Source organism: Dipodomys merriami, unplaced genomic scaffold, assembly GCF_024711535.1.
Source record: "Dipodomys merriami isolate MVZ:Mamm:240054 unplaced genomic scaffold, mDipMer1.0.p SCAF_9, whole genome shotgun sequence".
Taxonomy (NCBI): Eukaryota; Metazoa; Chordata; class Mammalia; order Rodentia; family Heteromyidae; genus Dipodomys; species Dipodomys merriami.
The window spans coordinates 54,667,494-54,688,900 of record NW_027206512.1 but is presented as its reverse complement, the minus strand read 5'-3'; the positions used below and the strand labels follow the sequence as shown (position 1 = coordinate 54,688,900).

Sequence of the window (21,407 nt, the reverse complement as noted above, 5' to 3'; positions counted from 1 at the left end):
TTCACATCGCCTCATCTCAGAAACAGTACTATTAGAAAAATTGAATGTCTCTTTTCAACTGTCAAAATGACTACATGTTATTTTAATTCTTTAACTGACATGTATTATCATCATGATTAAAGATAATGAAACTGCTCATTTATTAATTGTGTCTATGAGATCAGTAGCTCCTGACTTCAGGATTTCATTAGGTCTGAAGTGGCTTTCTAGGACTCTGAACCTCTTTGCATTGGAATCTGCTGATATAGTATAGGTTTGGATATCTGACTTAGAACCGATATTGAGTAATAGTCTTCTCAATAGTCTTACCAATATACCCTGCATATTGTGGAACTTCAAAGATGTTTACTAGTAAATGAGTCAAATTAAATTAAAATCTAATTCGTGACACTCAACATTTACAGAGAAAAAAAAATCCCTGCACTAAAAACTTCTAAGGTTTTGTTTGGTTTCTTTGAAGGTTATGCCTTTGTAATAGGCATACATTATTGTACATTAATGCTATGTCTTTCACAACACAAGCATAAGCAAGTACATAAATCAATATTCCTTGGACTAACATGGCTTGTAGTTTCCTTTCTGAATTCACAATTAATTGTCACCTTTACTAAGCTGGTCTGGACAGGGAAACAGATTTATTTACTAATACAAATGCTAATCTCTCAGGTTCACAAACAAACAAAACAACCAACAAACCCAATCAACTCATAAAGAGTGAAATGTTCCAGGTAGAAAGAAGGGGACCAGAAAAGTCTCAGAAACTAGCCAGGAAATGATGATTGTTCAGGCTCACAATGTTGGTTGGAAGGGTTAAGAGTTTTTAAGCTGGGCCCAAAGAAACATAGTTCCTATGGTTTTCCTTATTTGCAATAATAGTCTGGGACTAATAATATGTCTGGGACAAGCAGAAAAGCTCAAATAAGATGATGGTAAGCAAAATGAACCCCAATATATAGGGACACAAGCGTTTTTTCTTCCTTGCTATTGTTTCTAACATAGTTATAAGGCACCATGTGATTTTTTTGTTGCTTTGTATGTCCCTCCCCCCACGGTATAACCCCTGTTTTCACTGTATTTGATGTAAGTATAATTTGGGGAGGGGAAGGGAAAAAATAAAATGTTTAAATAGGGATACAGATTGACCCATTGCAACAATAAGATGTACAAGACACTATGTCAAAAAAAATGAACCTTACAATTTAGGCCAGGGCAGGGAAAGGGGTATAGTTGAGAAGGTGGGAGGGAAGGGATGATAGGGAAAAAACAAAGGAGGAGGCATCAATGCTGAATGAGAAGTGTACTCATTACCTTGCTCGTGTGACTGTAACCCCTCTGTACACTTAGTTAAAAAAAGAGTTTTCAGTTGCCCAGATGAAGATGATAATGGCAATAAAGGTTACTAAAGGCAGCATGCTGGAGACACACAAACACTGAAACCACAGGAAGGAGTTTGAATTTTATATCTTGAAGGTGTGTATGCTCCAAATTGTATTTTGAATGATACTCTGACTTCAGCGAGAATACTTTCTTTTTATGCAGTTTTTGAGTTACTCAAAGAATATTCATGCGGTGATATCCCGGAACATTTGTATACACAGACAGCACTGGAAGGAATCATTAGCATAGTGCCTTGCTTCCAAAGAGGTCGACAATGTCATATGCTGAAGGAATATCAAGCAAGGTGAGGACTGAAATATCTCGATTGGTTCCTAACCAGGGCATCCTTGGTGGAGGAGAGTCTTGGCTGTGTTGGCAGTAAAGTCGGGAGCTATAGTTGAAAACAGATATAGAATCCAGTTTTCCTTTTTAAAGGAAGCTTTAAGTGTTAAAGAGGTGAATAAAGAAAAATAGGTTAAAGACAGCAAAGAAGAAATCATCCATGTTAATCACTAGTGATGATGTCTTACAAAGGCAAACCACAATGAGATCTACAGTACTGCCAGCGATCTGACTTAGGTGATGGAGTACCACTGAGGCAGGAGAAAGAATTGAGCAGGAAGAACAAGAAGCCAATGGGTATCAATGAGATGAAATTTGTAGCAAAATCTGAAGGGCTTTCCACCTGGCACCTCCTATTTTTTCTGGGAAGCAGGAGTGAGATCTATTGATTTTAGATAGGCAGGCACAAGGGAATAGAGAAGAAGAAAGAAGCATCCGATCATCTGAGAAGGGTTCAAATGGCCATGTGCATCTCAGGAAAAAGAGCGGGGTTGGTACATAGTTGAAGAATGGCTAATTGAGTTGAGGTCTCTGTTGGAATAGACACAATGCCAGCTGCAGAGAGTTAATCAGGGGTCTGATGATCCTCGGGGATCTTTTCCTCTTCTCCATAAAGACTCAAGACTTTCTCTAAAATCATGAAGGGAATATAAAGCTACATGTTCTGATCCTGAATAAACTCCATGATGTTAAGCAACCAAGTAGAGTAAAAGAAAGGAGCAATCCAAGAGTAGAAGAAGGGAATGAACACAGTTAGGAGCTTGAACCTGGAGCCTTTCTTGCTGAGTGAAAGTTCATCCTCTGACAGCTTTTGGAGACCTTTTTCTGTTTAATTTTATAACCATTTTCTTTGATTCTTGCACCAGAACACTGAGTGGTAGATTTAGTCCTTGATAAGTTGATGTTTTCTGCTTTTTAAAAAGAATTCTAAAATTTCACATATCCCATGTATTGTAAATGGTATTTCATCCACTTAGTCATTTTTCAACATAGTTTTGAAATGTCTTCCCATGCCAAGTGCTCATATTGGTAGGATAGACCAAGTAACGGCTGTATAAGTCTAAACAAACCCAATTATCTTCAAGTATTCTATACTGCAAGAAAAAAGATAACAAAAATCCAAGGTAAAAGCCAGACTATAAAAAAAACAAAGTAAATAAATTGGGTGATGGCAGTGTCCTTTTTCAAATGTATTATTTATCAGTTCCTTATATAACTATGCTTGAAGGTTTAAAATATAATTTTATTTGAAGACCCTCAGTGTATCTACCACCTTTTGCTTAGACCATTTATTACACTGACTGAGAGACATCTGCACCTGCCAAGTCACCTCTATGATTCATACCTATGTTGTCTAGTGCATTCATTATGATCCACTGCTCTTATTGTCCTCCCTTCACACACATTGGTGAGTATAAAGGGAAATTGTGTGGGTGCATAATTGGTGAGCATCTCAAACACTGGTGAACTCTCCCCTGTTCAATTTTCCCCTTATTCTTCTCCTTTCATGGGTTCTGAGAACACCTCACTGTCTTTTGACATGTTTTATTTGTTGCTTGTATCATGTCTGGGGAGTGATACCGAGCAGGAAAAAAAATATTGGCAACATCTTCAGCTCCATACGTGTAGGAACTTTGTCTTACTCACATTTTGTCTAACTTTATTTATATTTCACAGTCACGAAATGTTTATGGCATTCCAGGTACTGTTATAAAACACTTAGAAATACGAATTCATTTCACCACCATGGAAACTCGGTAACGGAGGTGCAATCATCATTTTTGCAAACGAGGTAATTGAAGACGGAGTCCACAGAGGCAATGAACGTGAACTTTAAATGTGAAAACAGCTGGTCGGCCTCCAGATCCCAGGAGATAGCTATGTGCTGGGACGACAGCCTCACAAAGGGATACACCAGTGAATTCTCGGCACCAAGCAAAGTGTTAGAGGTATTCCTTCTCTTTTCTCCCTATTTCACTCTCCTTTTCCCCCACTCTCATAATGAGCTACATCTATATATTCTTTAACTTATCAGTTCTCTGCGACTGACATTTTACCAACTTACTGTCTTAGAATAAATGATTTAACTTGGGAAACTGCTCGGTGAATGCTTTGGGAGGGGATGTCAAATGATTATTAAGTGCTTATTTCATAAGTACTGTGGGACTATACCAATGGATCCAGTAACTCATATAAGGAAAATCTCACTGCGATGCAAAGGATGAGGTGGGTCAGCTGCCGAGATGAGCCACCATTTACCTCTGAGAGCATGAGAGTTATTTCCAAAAAGCTGGTAGAATATTCTGACATTGGGTTGAACGAAAAGCAGCAAGCCTAACAATTCCTCAGCTACATATCTGTAACCTCTTCAGTGATTCTTGTCAACTACTAAAAGCTTGGGATACCTGAATGCTATTACTGCTTCTCTCGTGAATGAAGAGGCATTTTCCCCTAGAGATCAAGCATCGCAAGACTGCTATGAAACAATCTGAATTGGAAGGTACAGGAGATACAAAGAGAAGCAGGAAGAGAAAAGGATAAAGGTAGCCTCTGTAATTGCCTTCCCTGCAAAGAGGCAAATCAAGAGAGCTTCTGTTTTAAGAATTTTTAGAGAGGGGAGTATTTCCATGACAACTGAGCACTTAGTCATTCTAATTGTGGAAGAAACAAAGATTCTAAAAAGTGAGAAAATATGTTGCAGGCACAAAGAATAAATCCCAGCTAAACTAGGAACATTGATGTTTCATTAAAAGCAGTGAAATTCACCACCAGACATTTTAACTCAATGTAAAAATGAGTGACAATATTTCTTGAGAATCTCTAAATTGTTTCAGAGACTTTTAGCTCCTAAAGTTGGCTTGAGGGGGCTGGGAAGGTGGCTCAGTGGTAGAGTGCTTGCCTTGCATGCATGAGGCCCTGGGTTTGATTCCTCAGCACCACATAAGCAGAAAAAGCCAGAAGTGGCGCTGTGGCTCAAGCAATAGAGCGCTTGCCTTGAGCTGAAGAGCTGAGAGATAGCGCCCAGGCCCAGAGTTCAGGTCCACGACCGGCAAAAAAAAAAAAAAAAAAAAAAAAAAAAGTTGGCTTGAGGTACAGAAACTGCACAAAACTATAACTTTTGAATTATGATTTTAATTGAAGATTAAATTGATTGAGGAAAATAAGAGCAGTTCCCCCAAAACTGAAACTAATGGGGATATGAAAAGACCATTTCATTTAAATTTAAGGCCAATTAAATTATCTAGCAGAATAATAACCTCCCATGTATAATTCACAAAAATATAAGCCAAGCTCCATTTGAGTATATTCTAAGATTTATTATGATGAAATGTCCTATGCTGGTGCAGTTAGCTGAGCTAAATCAAGAGGTCTAATCTAAGATCAATGTCACCCCTTTCAACATTCTCAAAAACTGCTATGTTAAACGGCAACTCCATTGTACAACTACTTCGTTTTACAAAAAGAAACAAAATATTATTATGCACCAGGCAAGAGATTAAGCAACAGAGAGACAAATACAATTGTTCTTGTTGTTGTTATTGTTTTGTGTATACTGGGACTAGAGTTCTGTCCTTTAGCTTTCTCATCAAGGCTGGTGCTCTACTGCTTGAGCCTTTTGGAGGTCATTTGGATTTAAAAGTATCATGGACTTTCTGGCCTAGACTAGCTTCTCACCACAATCCTTAAATCTCAGCCTCCTGAGTTGCTAGGATTAAAGGTGTAAACCAATGGCACTCAGTTTAAAAGATCATTGTTTTGAGGAGAGTAGGTTACCAAAAGAGGCATGGAAAGGTTGTGTGTATGTGATAGATCATATTATTGATTCTCTTATCAACATATAAACATTAGGTGAGCTTAAAAGATAGGAGGGCATAATTATTGAGGAATATGGCAAGTTACTTGGTCAATGATGCTAGAGCTATCTTAGGAAATGAGCATTCTGAACAGAGGGAGGAAATCAGGAGAAATAAGGACTCTGGGAGGAAAGAAGTTGTGTTCAGGCCTGAAGGCTAGAATGACACAAATACAAACTGCAGCAAGACAGGCACATGATAGGGTGTAGTGGGAGACGAGGTCAGGCCAGACACAGCACAAGTGTTTGACCTGTCCTGTGAAGAAACAGGAAAATTCACAGAAGAAACAGGGGAAGGGGTTAGGTTGTGAACATTAAGTGATGAAGAACATGCACCTTTTTTTTTTTAATTCTCTGGAAGATAGCAAAGACTTTTGCCACACAACAATTTGAAGAAAGGACTGATGTAGCTATGCTTGGAGCATGGATTTCCTCAAAGCCCTCAGGATGAATCCAGAAGTTAGTCGCAAGTAACCCTAAACCATCCTCTAGAGCTTTCTTAGTTTCATCATTTCAAATCCTGCTGTCTGAGAATCTTCTTGTTTTTGGTCAAATGGTGAGCTCCCAAAACTCTTCAAGTTTGAGCCCTGTGTTCCAGGGCTCTATTATCTTGAGTCCTAAGCAAACAGGGGTAATAAATGAGGGTTTATAAACCCTTGTTTTAGTCACAAAGCTCATAGGAAGAGTGATAGGAGACAATGGGTCCTGACTTCAGTTTTCTGTGTGCAGACACATCTAACCACAGGTCCCTAAAGGCAGCCAGGATGGAGAAAAGGGTGAATGCAGGACTTGTGCTATTTTTATAAGGGCACTAATACTATTCCTGAGGGTTTGACCCTTGTGATATAATCACTTTCTAAAGGCCCCACCTCCTAATACTACAGCATTGCGCATTAAGTACTCAACATGACTGGAGAGAATGTACCACTTGTACATTCCTGCATGTATGGTTGATGTTTTCCCCAGTCCTAGAAAACTGAATGTGTATACATATATTCCTAATGAAGATCAATCAGATCTCCTTATGCCTTTATTCCTTTGTTATCTCCTCAGAGACAAAAGCTTATCTTGGCAACATAGAATGTTCTCTCTTAGAATCTACTCCAAAGACTCTTAACCAGCAATTGAACAATTGAGAGCCTAGTAGTGGCTGAATGCTTCTCAAACACATGAGGACATACAGTGATATTAATAAAAAAGTTTCACCATTAGTGAGTGACTTTGCTTGCTTGGAGCAAGAGGATACATGAGGATTTCTGTGCTGAGCATTCAAAAACCAAGAACTTGGAGAATGGAAAGAAAAGTGAAAAAAGAAGAAAAGAGGTAAATTAATTTCAATATACTCATGTGTACATGCCTGAGGGAGTCAGAAAGACAATGTACAAATAATGAACATGTGTTTCACACCATTCCCTGATTTCCAAGGAAGACTGGCTTAGCTCTGTTCCTTTCTACTTCTCAAAGCACAGAACAGATATAGGAGCAAAATCTGAGAATAATCTGTGTGCATGTCTTTTCCAAGATGGAAGATGATAGCTGTATCTCCAATCCCTCAAAAAATAGTTACTATTGCTACAAGAAAGAAACTTAGACTAGCCAGTTTACAAATAGCATACAACTAAATGTATTGCTCACATTTTTAACAGCAGGGGAGTCCCAAGATCAAGTGAGAAGATTCAGTGCCTGGTAAGGGCTTCAAAAAGTGACTTCATTTTGCTCCATTCTCACACAGAGAAAAGTATATGTGCATTTCTTGGGCTCTGGCCATCCCATACGATGGCACTGGGTATTAAATATTCAACGTGAGTTTTGAGAGAACACAAACATCAGAACCTACAGTACTTTTACATCCAAAGATCAAAGGACTTTCACTACAAAATGCTTTCCAGTTAGGAAATAACCAAAGCCGATTTATAAACAGATTTTAGACTTACAATAATAGAACTTAATGGAAAATATAGACCATTCAAGTCATTTGTTAGTGTTGCTTATTTAATCTCTCCCTTCCAAGAAACAACAAAACGCTTTTGTGCCATCTTCTCAGTGTGTTTGCCAACCTGCGTCTTCAATTTATTGCTTTGATTATATAAATAATCAGCATGATGATCTAATAGCTTGTACTGAAGTTTCTAAATAACCTTTCCGATTGTTTTCTTGGAATTTGCTCTATGTAAATGGATTTCATTGTTCAGCAGGATAACTAACACAGAATATATGAATATAACTTGATTTATAGAACAGAATTACCTCTTAATGTTAACAGTGATGTAAATGCTGTGATGATTCACGTATGCATATGCTCATGTGTATGAAGGTTTGAAATCACATATATAAAATAGTCTACATTCAAGAATCATATAAATTATTATAGTTCCAATAATCAGTAAAAAGTAAATATAATATTCTCCTATAGTAGCATTTTAGATGTTGTTGAAATTACTCCAAGAATTAACAGCACTACACAAATTGGAAAATAATAAAAAAGGACAACTTTGTATAATATGTAATAAGGTACACTACATAGAATATGTAAGATGTACAATTACTTACAAAACAGCCTAATAGCCTTAAAGTTTATCATAAGTCTTTGCCTTGCATCCAGAAGTTTATGTAAAATTTATCTTTTTTGGGGGGGAGCATGTATAAATTACAGTAGAATATGGCCATTCTAGTTCTCTCAAGTTTACAGTATCATTTGTTACCTAGTATGGTAGACATGAACTCAGGAAAGTAGGATCATGGAATGCTGGGTTTTAGAAATGCCAATTAATATCTGAAGAGGCACTTGTGTGATGTGAAATGCAATTAAGCAAATGCTGGTTAAATCATGACAAGAACTGTTATGAAGTGTATCCTAAAAGTGAAATTTAGAACACAAAGCCCACTTTAGGAATGGCTTTATCCTACTAGGTGAGTAAGTCCTTTCATCAACTTGTTACCTACTCATGTGTCTGAATAAACATTTGAATGATCTGGGAAATGGCATATATGGATATTCACATGAAATTCCACTTTGGATTTATCATAAGTACCTTCCCCTAACTCCCCTGAGAATGGCAGAAAATCCTCATGCCTGTCCAAGTAGCAGACATGACATCCCAGTTTTGGCAGAGACCTTCCTCTAAAGCTGCAACTTCACACACCACATGCACTCATCCTTCCTCTCTTAGTTTCTGGGTGGATTAAAAAGATCCTTCAGTAGTGGCATCATTTAATATGTTCATCGCAAAGGAAGGTAGGGACATATTACAACCATCAACTTGTCGAAATAGTGGCAAATACAAGGTCTAGGAGAAAGTGGTCATTATTTTTACTCAGTACAGGTAAAAGTTTTGGCAATGAGGTTAATGGGAAAGTGCCAGGAAAGCTATCACTGAAAGCTTACAGAGAGAGTTCTAAGAATGTCTAACTCTCTGGGAGCCATCTGTCTTTTTGTAATCATCTGTCAGTATTTGTACAAAGGGATTTTGATTTTAGATGTTAATTTAGGAGTCCAATGCATCTTGATCAGTGTCAGCATTTCCATCATTCCACTGCAATTCACCCAGCCCTACCCATCCTCTCCACAGGCCTGGTTCCATTTCACTTATGTACGTTGAGTATTTTAACTGTATTCACCCCCTTACCTGCTCTCCTTCCATCCATCTGTCCTTTCTTCTGAAACCCCACCCCTCTCAGACAAAACATGAGATAGCTTCCTGGTATTTCATGCTGTTAAACAGTCAGTTAAGTTTTGAAAGGAGTTACACCATTGGAATTTTCACAACATATACTAGAATTTAGTTTTTGTATGTATGTATACATATATATGCATAGGAACCTGTATGTCTTGTGTTTATATTTTATATCTAACTTCCACATATGAGAGAAAACATGTGCTCTTTGTCTCTCTAAATGTGACTTACTTAATGTAACATTGTTCAGACCTATCCATTTCACTTCAAATGACATAATATATGAATAAGATTCTATTGTATTATATATAATTATATGTATAAATTATAATGTATAGATATAAATATATATAATATATACACATATACAATATATATATATATCATGGAAGTATTATAAAGTATATTACATATAAGTATGTTAATCTATAATATGAAAACATACATTTTATATGTATGCATACAATCACATTTCTTAAAATTTCACTCATTCTACCATTCAGGCTATTATAAAGGATATTTAGTTATAAAAGCAATACCCAGTTAATGCTTTTCTCCCTAAAAGCCAAAAAACAATAATACAAAGGAAATAGGAAAAACTTTTTCTCTGGTAAAATCTCCCTGAGTACCACTTCAAATCTAGCCAGGTCCTTTACTGGTTCATTGACTTAATTAAAGTCTAGTTTCCTGACCTCTTTAGCTTCTGCCCACTGAAAGGTAGACATGGTCAGCCCCAGCTTTGTTATATTACATTTTCTTAATCCACTCAATACACTGGAGAGCATCTGGCTGCTTCCATAACCTGGCCATGGCAAATGGAGCAGCAATGCATATGAATGAAGGACTGTGAACTGCATCCTCACTTGTAATCCTTCACATAAATGCTCCAAAGAGTGGCACCATCCACCATCTAATTTTTAAACATGGCACACCTTGATTTTTTTAAGATACATTAATGTGACACAGATACACACACACACACACACACACACACACACACACACACACACACAGGTACATAGCACACAGATTTCCCTGCTTTGTGGTCACATGTGACTAATGTAAACTAAAGGAGGAACAAAAACTACTCTCAGCTCCATGCAGCAACCAAATGTGTCAAACCCGCAGGCCCAGGCTATGTTTCTTACAATTAGATTAGTAATCCAAATAAATTACCCTTAGACCATTATAATTTGCCTACTTAAATCTATTCATTTTGTCAGTCTGATGTTAACACTCGGCCCAACAATTATTATTACTATACGCTGCTTCTCAGTAAACACCTATCATCTTTAAAGATGGGGAGCTATGTCATTTCTGGATGAAGAGTAGTGATTCCTGTTTTTTTATCTAAACATAATTAGACTCCTGACAACTGTGTGGACCAAAGAGGTCACACTGTGTCAAAAGGAACTGTAAATTGTTGGATCACTATTTTCCTGTCCATAACATTAATTTTGAATAGGTTATATGGAGTATGGCCCCAGATTCTGTTTTCAAATAATGGAAAATTCAAATAAGGCTTGGATAAAATTTCTTGTTGCTGCCAGATAAAGTATATTTCCCACTTTTTGCACAGAGTGAGGGTGGTGATAATTGAAGAATGCTTTGCTTTCTCCATGTGTTGATTATTGAATGTGTCACTGAAGGGATCACACACTTGCATAAAGATAAACAATAATAGCCAATTCTTGTCATACACATATTGTGGGGCAGACACTACTAAGCACTTGTGCTCGATCTGACATTTATTCAACGAACAGTTTATGCTTGCCTGACAACATATTCTAGGAACCAAACACACCATGATCAACAGACTAAAAAAATTATTGCCCCATGGTGTAACCTGAGTACCCTGCATCTTGTCCATACATTTTTCTAATTTGGGGAGGGGAAGGGAAATAACAAAATGTTGAAACAAGGATATAGTTGACCCATTGTAACAATGTAATGTACAAGACACTATGTTGAAAATGAACTGTACAACTTGGGGTGGGAAGGGGGTATTGGGGAGGTGGGGGAAGGAAGGGATGGTAGGGGAAAAACAAAGGAGGAGGTAACAATGTTCGATAGGAAATGTACCCATTACCTTACTCATGTAACTGTAATCTCTCTGTACGCTATTTTTACAATTTAAAAGAAAACATAAAAAAAGACTAAAAAAATTCTTGCCATCACAAAGGGGAAAATAGCCAATAAGCTAGGAAGAAAGTGAATGAGTTCATGAAGCATGAAGTGCTGTGTGTATGTTAAAGTGTATTCCGTAGAAATGGAAAAAAAGTCTGATTATGGTGGCAAATCTCAGCTATGCCCCAAGTACAAATAGAAGAATCGTGGTTCAAGGTCATCCTCAGGCAAAAGTACAAACCTATCTGAAAATGAACCAGAGCAACAAGGTCTAGAAGTATGGCTCAGCACAAGTACTAACCCTGAGCTGAATACCAGGTACTGCCAAAGGAAAAGAAAAAGAAAGTAAGAGAGAGAGAGAGAGAGAGAGAGAGAGAGAGAGAGAGAGAGAGAGAGAGAGAGAGAGAGAGAGAAATGGTTGGTTAAACCATCCTGACCATCCTTGATAATTCAGGCAGCAATAAGCTGAGTGAATACCTTTCAGACACAGGGAAAGAACAGTTCCACCTGTGCCATTTTACCATTTACTCCCTAAAAAATTCTTATACATGAGCTTTATGAATCCCATTACACAGACAAGAAAACTAAGGTACTTACCCAAGTTCATAAAGCATGGTAAAAGGTGGGTATTTCAACTCTCATACGCTTAAACAAGATGATTCATCCATTCCCTTTTCATATAAGAGAGGCATACTCCATGTATATTATCTCTTGCGACTATTTCTATATTTTTACTTGGCCACATACCTTTCGTCTCATCTCCATGAACTTGATCTTCTCCTGTGATGTCCTTATAGATGTAAACTATCATGAATGCATTTGTTAAATAAGACTGAGATAAAAATGTATCTGTAACTGTGTGTGTGTGTGTGTGTGTGTGTGTGTGTGTGTGTGTGTGTGTGTGTGTGTGTGTGTGTGTGGAGTGATCGAAATATACTGACTTACAGTTCTGGAGGCTGGGAAGTATCAAATTCACGTGATGGAAGTACTGTTTTTTTCTGAGAGCTGTAAGGGCTGGCTGGAGCTGTTCCAAGTCTCTCTCCTATCTTCTGATAGCCACGGGTCCTGAAAGTCCCAGCTGTAGGTTTGCATCTTCTCTATGAATTGACCTAGGGCATCATCACAACCTTTGAGGGCCAGCATAATCGCCACATTTTAACCCATTTAAAATAAGGTCATACAAGGGTCTCATATCTAAAATATACTTGGAACTCAAAAAATTAAACCACCCAACAACAAATCCTCAAAGAAACAACTGACCAATAAATAAGTGGGCGAAAGACTTAAAGAGAAGCTTCTCTGAAGAAGAAAGAAGGATGGCCAATAGACACATGAAGAAATGTTCAACATCCCTAGCCATAAAAGAAATGCAAATCAAAACAACATTGAGATATCACCTCACTCCAGTTAGAACAGCAAAAATCAAGAACTCTAACAACAACAGATGCTGGAGGGGATGTGGACAGAAAGGAACCTTACTTCATTGTTGGTGGGAATGTAAACTTGTCCAACCACTTTGGAAAGCAGTATGGAGGTTCCTCAAAAGACTTCACATAGATCTCCCCTATGATCCAGCAATCCCACTTTTGGGCATTTACCCAAATGTTTACAAACAAGACCACACTAAAGCTACCAGCACAACTATGTTTATTGCAGCATTATTTACCATAGCTAAGATATGGAACCAACCCAGATGCCCCTCAGTAGATGAATGGATCAAGAAAATGTGGTATATATACACAATGGAATTCTATGCCTCCATCAGAAAGAATGACATTTCCCCATTTGTTAGGAAATGGAAAGGTTTGGAAAAAATTATATTAAGTGAAGTAAGCCAGGCCCAAAGAAGCATAGGTCCCATGGTTTCCCTTATTTGCAATATCTAGTATAGGTATGAGTCAAGCGGAAAAGGTCAGATAATGTGATGTTAGGAAAATGAACCCTTAAATATGTATTTTAATGTTTTCGTTTCTTTCATGCATGTGTTTCTAACGCATTTATAAGATTATTTCTTTGTTGCTTTGTATGTCCCTCCCCCACAGTGTAACCCCCGCTTTCACTATATTTGATGTCAGTATAACATGTGGAGGAGATGGGGACAAACAAGTCGTTTAAGGATTCAGGTGGACCTGTTGCAACAATGAGAAATACAAAATGTCATGTCAAAACCAGCTTTACAATGTCGGTGTGGGGGGGGAGGGGGGTATAATTGGGTGGGGGGAGGGGGGAGGCGGGGAAGGGAGGTGAAGGGTAAACAAAGGAGGAGGCTGCAATGCTTGGTAAGAAATGTATGCATTATCCTGCCCATGTAATTGTAGCCCCTCTGTATAGTATGTTCTCAAATAAAATAAAATAAAATTAAAAAAAAATCAATCCAGGCACAGTGGCAGTTCATGCCTGTAATCTCAGGTACAAAGGAGGTGGAGGTGGGAATATCACAGTCTGATTTTACACAAAAGTGTAAAATAATACCTGAAAAATAAACTAAAGCAAAAATGGCTGAAAGTATGGCTCAAGTGTTAGAGTGCTGGCCAAGCATGAAGCCCTGAGTTCAATCCCTAGTACTTCCCCAAAAGCTCTCTAAATAACACCTCTCACCCCAAAGAAACAGAAGTACCTTCATAGTTAGCAGGACACAGACTGAGACCATACCATTAAGCATCTCTGAGACAGGACTCATGGTATTTCACAATGTACGGAGGCATTTGGCTTCTATCTGGATGAAAATGCTATCCTGTCTACACTGTAATAAAGAAAAAGACCTTCAAAAAAAATAAAATAAAATAAAATAAAATAAGGTCATATTATGAAGTACCAGTTGTTAGGGTACTTACGTATACACACACAATACTGTTGAATGACTAATATCTAATATCTATACACATACATGTATACACATGTAAATAGATATTAGCTATCTATTACATATTATATAGATAGATATCTATATGCATATGTTATATATATATCATACATTCACATACATATTAAAGCTATAATATAGACACTGTATAGTTAATATAGATATAGATGTATGAACTAAACTATTTTAAATAAACAGTTTTCCAGTTGACTTATTTTATCTAATTCAGTCTCTCTTTGGATTCTTGTTTTATTCACTACTTTTCCAACTCCCTCCTCCAAGGTGACCACCACAGTGCTTGCTTTAAAGTAACCACATCAGCATATTTCTTGCTTTACTACATACACAAACACAAGTACACAGATCTAGTAGTTCTTGCTTCTCTACAGTTTCACTTTCCACAGTCTCAGTTCCTCAAAGATCTGAAATTTTTAAGTGAAAGACTCCAGATATAAAAATTCATACATTTTAAATTTTGTGTTGTTATGAGGCACATGATGAAATCTCTTGTTCTTCTGCTTCCTCCCACCTAGAATGTGACTCTTCCCTTTGTTTAATGTGTCCAAAAGTGTATGCTTCATAACATGCTTGTCTGTCACATCAAATATCTTGGGATCATGCTGTTTGTGTTCAAATGACCCTTATTTTCACTTAATAAGGACTCAAACTTAAGAGTATGGATAGTGGAAATTCCAAGATGCCAAGGATACCATTAAGTGTTCCCTTTTAGAGAGAAGACAAAAGTTCTAATTTAAAGGGAAAGAAAAATAAATTATATACCAAGGTTACTAAGATATACATTCAGAATGAATCTTCTCCCCACAAAATTGTGAAGAAGGAAAATGAAATTCATGATAAATGTGCTGTCACATCTGACATCTCCATGGGTAATGAAGAACTATTATACAAAGGGGTTCTGTGCTATAATCTTATTTATAAAATTTTTTTTACATTATAAACACTATTTTTATCCTATCTTTCTTAGATAATAATAGCAGTTATAAAACTTACTCAAGTCAGCTGCTGTCAAGTGATCATTTAAGGGTTGTATAACTTTTTGTTGTAGTTGGTGGTGATGCTCATGGGAAATGAACTTAGAGCCTGGGCACTGTCCCTGACATTTTTTTGTTCAAGGCTAGCCCTGTATCACTTAAAGCCACAGTGTTCTTTAAGTTTGCTTGTGGTAATTGGAGATTAGAGTTTCACAGACTTTCTTACCCAGGCTGGTTTTGAAGTGCAATCCTGAACAACTAGGATTACAGGCGTGAGCCACTAGCACCTGGCGACATTTTGTAAAATAAACAAAGTACCATTGTCTGAGCAGCTTACAGGCCACAGAAACATATTATCATTCTGGGGGCTGAAAGCGTGAGATTTGACTGTTAGCATGGCCAAGTGGCTAACTTTTACTGCTCGTTCATGTAGTAGAAAGAGAGTGAGAGAGCTTTCTGGAATCCCTTGCATAGAGATTTTAACTTCTGTTCTGATGATCTACCTCCCCAAAGTCTCACCCCGTAATGTCCTGACTGGAGCTAGGGCTAAAGGAGGTAGGAGGATGAATACAAAGACAAATGGTGTGAATACATAATAATCAATGCAGATACATGAAAATAGAACTACAAAACTTGAGGGGACAGATGAGGATTGGATAGATGGGGAAGAATGAAGGAGAGGGTAGGTTTGAACAAGATGCATTATACACATAATGGACATGCTAAACTGAAATCTCTCTGTACAACGATTTGAAGATAATAACAAAAAATTAATTCACTCTGGTTTGCTTAGGCAGTAAAGTCTAGTATTTCCAGAGGAAATAGTTTTTATGGTGCCTATTCTAATCATGCGTTGAAGACATGAATTTACATGTTACAACTTGAGTTTGTAAATCTAAAGTCTTAATTGTTATACTGGGCCCTAAATTTCAAGTTCATGGTAATTTGATAGTTCAGATGGTTTGTCAGTTGTGAAAAAATATGTTACATTAATAAGTGTTTCTGAAAATTGAAAACATTCATTAACTCAGAGGAAATAAAATTCCAATCGGTAAATACTCAATGCTTTTTTAATGTCACTTTATTTTCACATTAATAATGAAAACCCTAAAATGTTTAGAATAAAAACTTTTAAATTATTTGTATATTCATACCTACATTCAGAAATTTAAAGCTTCTAAATTCTTTTGAGTAGAGCTAATAGCTCTAGATGTATTTCTAATATTCAAAACCATGACAGGTATTAGGAAATGTGATGATAAACATCAATTTCAGTGTTTCTGACAGTCTTGAAAAGATATGCCACATAGTAACTCAAAAGAAAGTCAAAATCATAAAGCAATATGATTCAGTATCACTGACAGAGAATAGATTAGGGTAACTTTGAATGACATGTTCAGTCAAAAGGGAATGGGTGTATAATGTGGATGTCTGATAGTGGGAAAATGAATTCAAGATTAAAAGTTCACATTTTACAATGTAAAAAGACTTGCAAAAATGTGTGCACTTGTACAAAATTATATGGACACAGAAAAATCTCTATGAGGCAAAGTGGAGACCTATTCATAGCACTAGTTTCTGTATATTTTAATGTGCTATTGGCAGCAATATCACTCTTTTCAGCATACATTCCAACCTGTGTCATTCAAATTAAACATCTCTGATGCTATGACAGGCTTTCATGTAATGTTCTCTGTTTTCCTTCGCTGATGTAGGACACACATTGCCAATTGATAACTGGAATTATTTCACACAGCCCTTATAATCACAATGCTATTTTGATCTCTAAGAACTCAGCTAAAGATAGTCAGGGATTTTGGAAATAACATCATGTATTTCTTTGTTTAGGATGATACCAGTCTAACATTGTATTCTTGTTTTCATTATATCAGGATTATGCCTTTGAATTTAAAGTGAACACTAGGCCCAAATAACAATGACCAATACTCTTTCAGTTGTCTTTGTTTTTAGTATTTCCTGGAAGCAGTCAGCAGAAGCCTTGTCAGGGTCCCTTTTGGTGAACAGAGGTGCCAATATGGAGCAATCCACTATTGTGTTCTGTTCTTGATGTGCTGGTGACTGTGAGAGTGATGGTGGTGATGGTGATAATGATCATGATGGTGATGGAGATGTGATGGTGGTGGTATGGTGATAGTGGTGGTAGTGATGGTAACAGTGGTGGGGGTGGGGGTAATAGCGATAGTGGTAATGGTAGCAATGATGGTGATGGTGGTGGTGATGGTGATGGTAGTGATTGTTTTGATGGTGGTCATGATGGTTTTAAGCTGCCTGAACATTTGTGACTGTGAGAAAACTTTTGAGACTCTTTCTAGGTCTCTGTAGATCCAGACAGAGTCAGTTCCTTCTTCGGTCCCTAGTGGACTGACCTGACTCTTTAGTAAGAGTTCAAAAGTACTGAACAAACTTCAAAAGCATCAATGACAAAAACAAATGTTATTCTGATTTCAACCAAATTGGGAATTTTGAGATGAAATCAGTGAATCACAGAAGGGGGATGATGTACCGTGTTTTACAGTATGATTTTAATATCTACAACCCTGTAGGGAACTACTCTGCAATCAACTGCAAAGAGGCAGAAGAAGCAGGTTAAAGACTTTACAGAAAATGAAACCCAAAATGCTAAATTGAAAGAATATTCAATATTGGAACCAGCAAAGGGCAATTAAGGACACAATTAAGCTATCACTTTATACTTTTTAAATTGGCAATCAACAGTGAGTTGGATATTGCCCCCATGTTTTTGGATATTGTCCCTCATGAATTTCCAATTCATGTGGAATTGGACAGCTTGGGTAGCCACTATGGACAGCAACCTGACAGGCCAGGGTCTAATCTGACATACATACATATACACTCATGCAACTGTGCCCATGCACACATATGTGCTTTAACATATCCCCATCCCTTAAATAGCATTCTTGTAAAAACTGTATCATTGTTATTATATTTTTTGTTGATTGTGTAGCTTGAACTCAAAGCCTGTTCAACGTTCCTAAGCTTTGTTTTGCTCAAGGGTAGGGAATTCTACCACTTGAAACACAGCTCCACTTACAGTCTTCTGGTAGTTAATTGGAGATAAGAATCTCGCAGATTTTCCTGCCCAGGTTGGCTTCAAACTGCAGTCCTCAGATCTCAGTCCCCTAAGTAGCTGGGATTACAGGCATGGGCCTTCGGCACCTAATTTTATTATATTTTTATGGTTTAAACTAGGGGCAACAATAAGACACCCCAGAAATGCCATCTACCATTATTTTCTTTCTTCAACCTAAATATTTCTGGAGGAAGCCTGTTCATGGATCAGCAATGGGGTGTATGTATATGTACATACAGGAAAAGTATATAGATGAGGATAAAATTGAAATTGAAGTCATATCTAAGTTTTTGCTTTTAAAAAATATACTTTCTAACTTTCAGGAAAGGCATACATTTTCTACTTGAAGTATCCCCTGTACTTCTTTCTAACTTAAATACAAAACTTCACCTACCTGCCTTCCTACCACCTGTCTGTACAAAAGGCACTTGATATCATATTCTTCTTGTACTCTCCTGCTCATATGATTCTCCTAGATACCTTGAGCACATCTTATCATGTGAAGAGAGGCCAGCATGTAGCATGATCTAATTGCCAAGGACACAAAGACAGCTATCATTCTATCTTATGATCAAACTAAGGACCAGCCCCCCCATTTCCCCCAATAATGAAGCCTTAATTCTAGGAAGCATTGTATATTGCAGAAGCAAGCAATGTGCACTCATGTTTCACCAAGCAAAAGCTTGACACATGAGGAAAAATAGAAGAGGAAAAGGACAGAATCTAAAACTCCTTTTTATTTTTTAATTTTCACTTGGAGCCATTTACAAAATGACACATCACACGGAGATGGGAGCCAACTTTCAAATTTGGACCCCCTCAGTCTGCTTTCCATTCATAATACTTGGAAACACAGCAACCTCTTCTTGCCAACTTGAAGGGATTTACTCTGGTAATGAAGCTTTCCAAATGGACAGATGTAGGAATACTGTTTCATGGGCCTTGTACTAAATTCAGCATGGTCTATAACACTCATGAGCAACTGAGTTGGGATGAGGTGGTTGACTGGGGAGGGGGGTGCACATATGTCACATGAGAGGGTTGAGGCCTTCACTAACTCTGCCTCCCTGCAAATGGGTAGCAAATTCATAGCATCGCTAGTAGAGATCCTATGCACTTGTACACCTCCCCCTTGCTTCTCGTTAGGGATAAGCTTAGCATCATTAGTATAGTTTTGAAAGTTATATAAACCAAATACAGGACAAGTAAATGCAGCCCTATAGAAATTCTAGTGGTGCCAGGCCTCAAATTTAGGAGACAAAAGAAAAATTTTAGAATTGAGAGATTTCATACTCATATATTTCAGTAGGTAAATGTTAGCATTTTAAACACAACTGCCTTGAAAATAATAATTTGTGTAATATTCTTTATGTCTACCCACTCAATCTTCATAAAGTGTCCACTATGGGCAAGTAACTCTTCCAGGTGATGCATTCCTATGCTCAGAAGCTCGTTTGATGTAAGAAACAATGAGGGACCATGATTCATCTTAGGACAAATCACCTACCTATTCTATTATTTCCAGTATGTCATTATTTTTAATCAGTAATAATTTATCATAACCATATAACAGAAATGAATCATATGTTCATACCCAGAATAGATACAAATAGTCAAAACTGCATTGTTTACAATGACCATATTCACTTTGGTGTCATTTATGGTTTATTCAAAGATTGAATGTTCTAGAATAATGAAAATGAGACCAATCACAAGGACATGCAAGACTTCCAATGAATATCTTAGTCTATTGGGGATATTTATTATAATAAAATGCCTTCAACTGGGAAGGCTATAAATAAATAATGTATGTTTCTCATAATTCTAGAGGCTGAGAGGAGGAGAGAAAGGTGTTGGCTGATTTAGCGTCTGGTAAGGAACACCTTCCTGGTCTACAGACATCTCCTCTGGTGGTGTGTTCATATGGTGGCTTCTCAGACCGGTCATGGGGCCTGAACTCTGGGCCTGGGCGCTGTCCCTCAGATCTTCAGCTCAAGGCTAGCGCTCTACCACTTGAGCCATAGCACCACTTCCGGCTTTTTTTCTTATGTGGTGCTGGGGAATTGAACCCAGGGTCTCAGGCATGCAAGGCAAGCGCTCCACCACTGCTCTCCCTTCCCAACCCCAGCTCAGACTGCTTTTTAAGTATACTATTCTCACTGATGAGGACTCATCCCGTGGCCTTGTTACCTTAGAATCTCTGCGGATAAATTCTATTGGCTTGGAGGATAGTATTTAGGACTTACGCTTATGAATTAGGGCAAAGGGGAAATTACAAAAACTCAAACTGTAGAAATAAACATCATGAACAGCATGTTGAATAAAAGAAGACAAACACAAAATTATGTGTGCTAGGTAGATTTGTTCCCACAAATTCGAATATAGGCAAAACTAATCAAAACAATGAGAATGGGGGACAGTATTTTCTCTTGGGACACTGTAAGTCCTAGAAGTGGAACAAGGGATGAAATTGGGGTTCTGGAAATGATTTGAATCTCTGTGTGGCTGCTGGTTACATAGGAATTTGCTTCAGGAAAACATGAGCAGTAACTTTCTCTGTGCATTTTATACGCCAATAAAATATTCTGTGCACATCATAAGAAGCAATCATGCATACAAAAATAATGAGAAATATTTTCCGTATGGTGTTCTGTTATCAGTGTAGAATCTTTATGAATACAATTTGGTGAATACTGAGCACTGATAGAATACAGACAAAAATAATACAAATATGTTAAACTATTTGTAATGGCAGTAATATTTCTTCATTTCCTTTTGAGCTGCTTTTGATGATGGTTGAACCCGATGAAACAACTTGTGAAAAGGTAAATAAAAGTTGTAGGGAAAACGAACCCTTAGACATGTATTTAAATTTTTTTTCTTTCATGCATTTGTTTTTAATGCATTTATAAGATTATTTCTTTGTTGCTTTGTATGTCCCTCCCCCACAGTATAATCCCTGCTTTCACTATATATGATATCAGTATAATTTGTGGAGGAGAAGGGGAAAAACAAGTCATTTAAGGATACAGGTGGACCCCTTGCAACAAAGAGAAGTACAAGTTGT

At 37.4% G+C, this 21,407-nt stretch overlaps 1 long non-coding RNA gene across 1 annotated transcript; it reads left to right on the top strand.

The window, feature by feature from the left end:
* Positions 1-1,559: 1,559 nt before the first annotated feature.
* On the top strand, positions 1,560-7,380 carry LOC138820779 (uncharacterized). The gene is made up of 3 exons (XR_011369982.1): positions 1,560-1,681; positions 3,422-3,668; positions 6,626-7,380. It is a non-coding gene; the product is annotated as an uncharacterized lncRNA (long non-coding RNA).
* Positions 7,381-21,407: the final 14,027 nt, after the last annotated feature.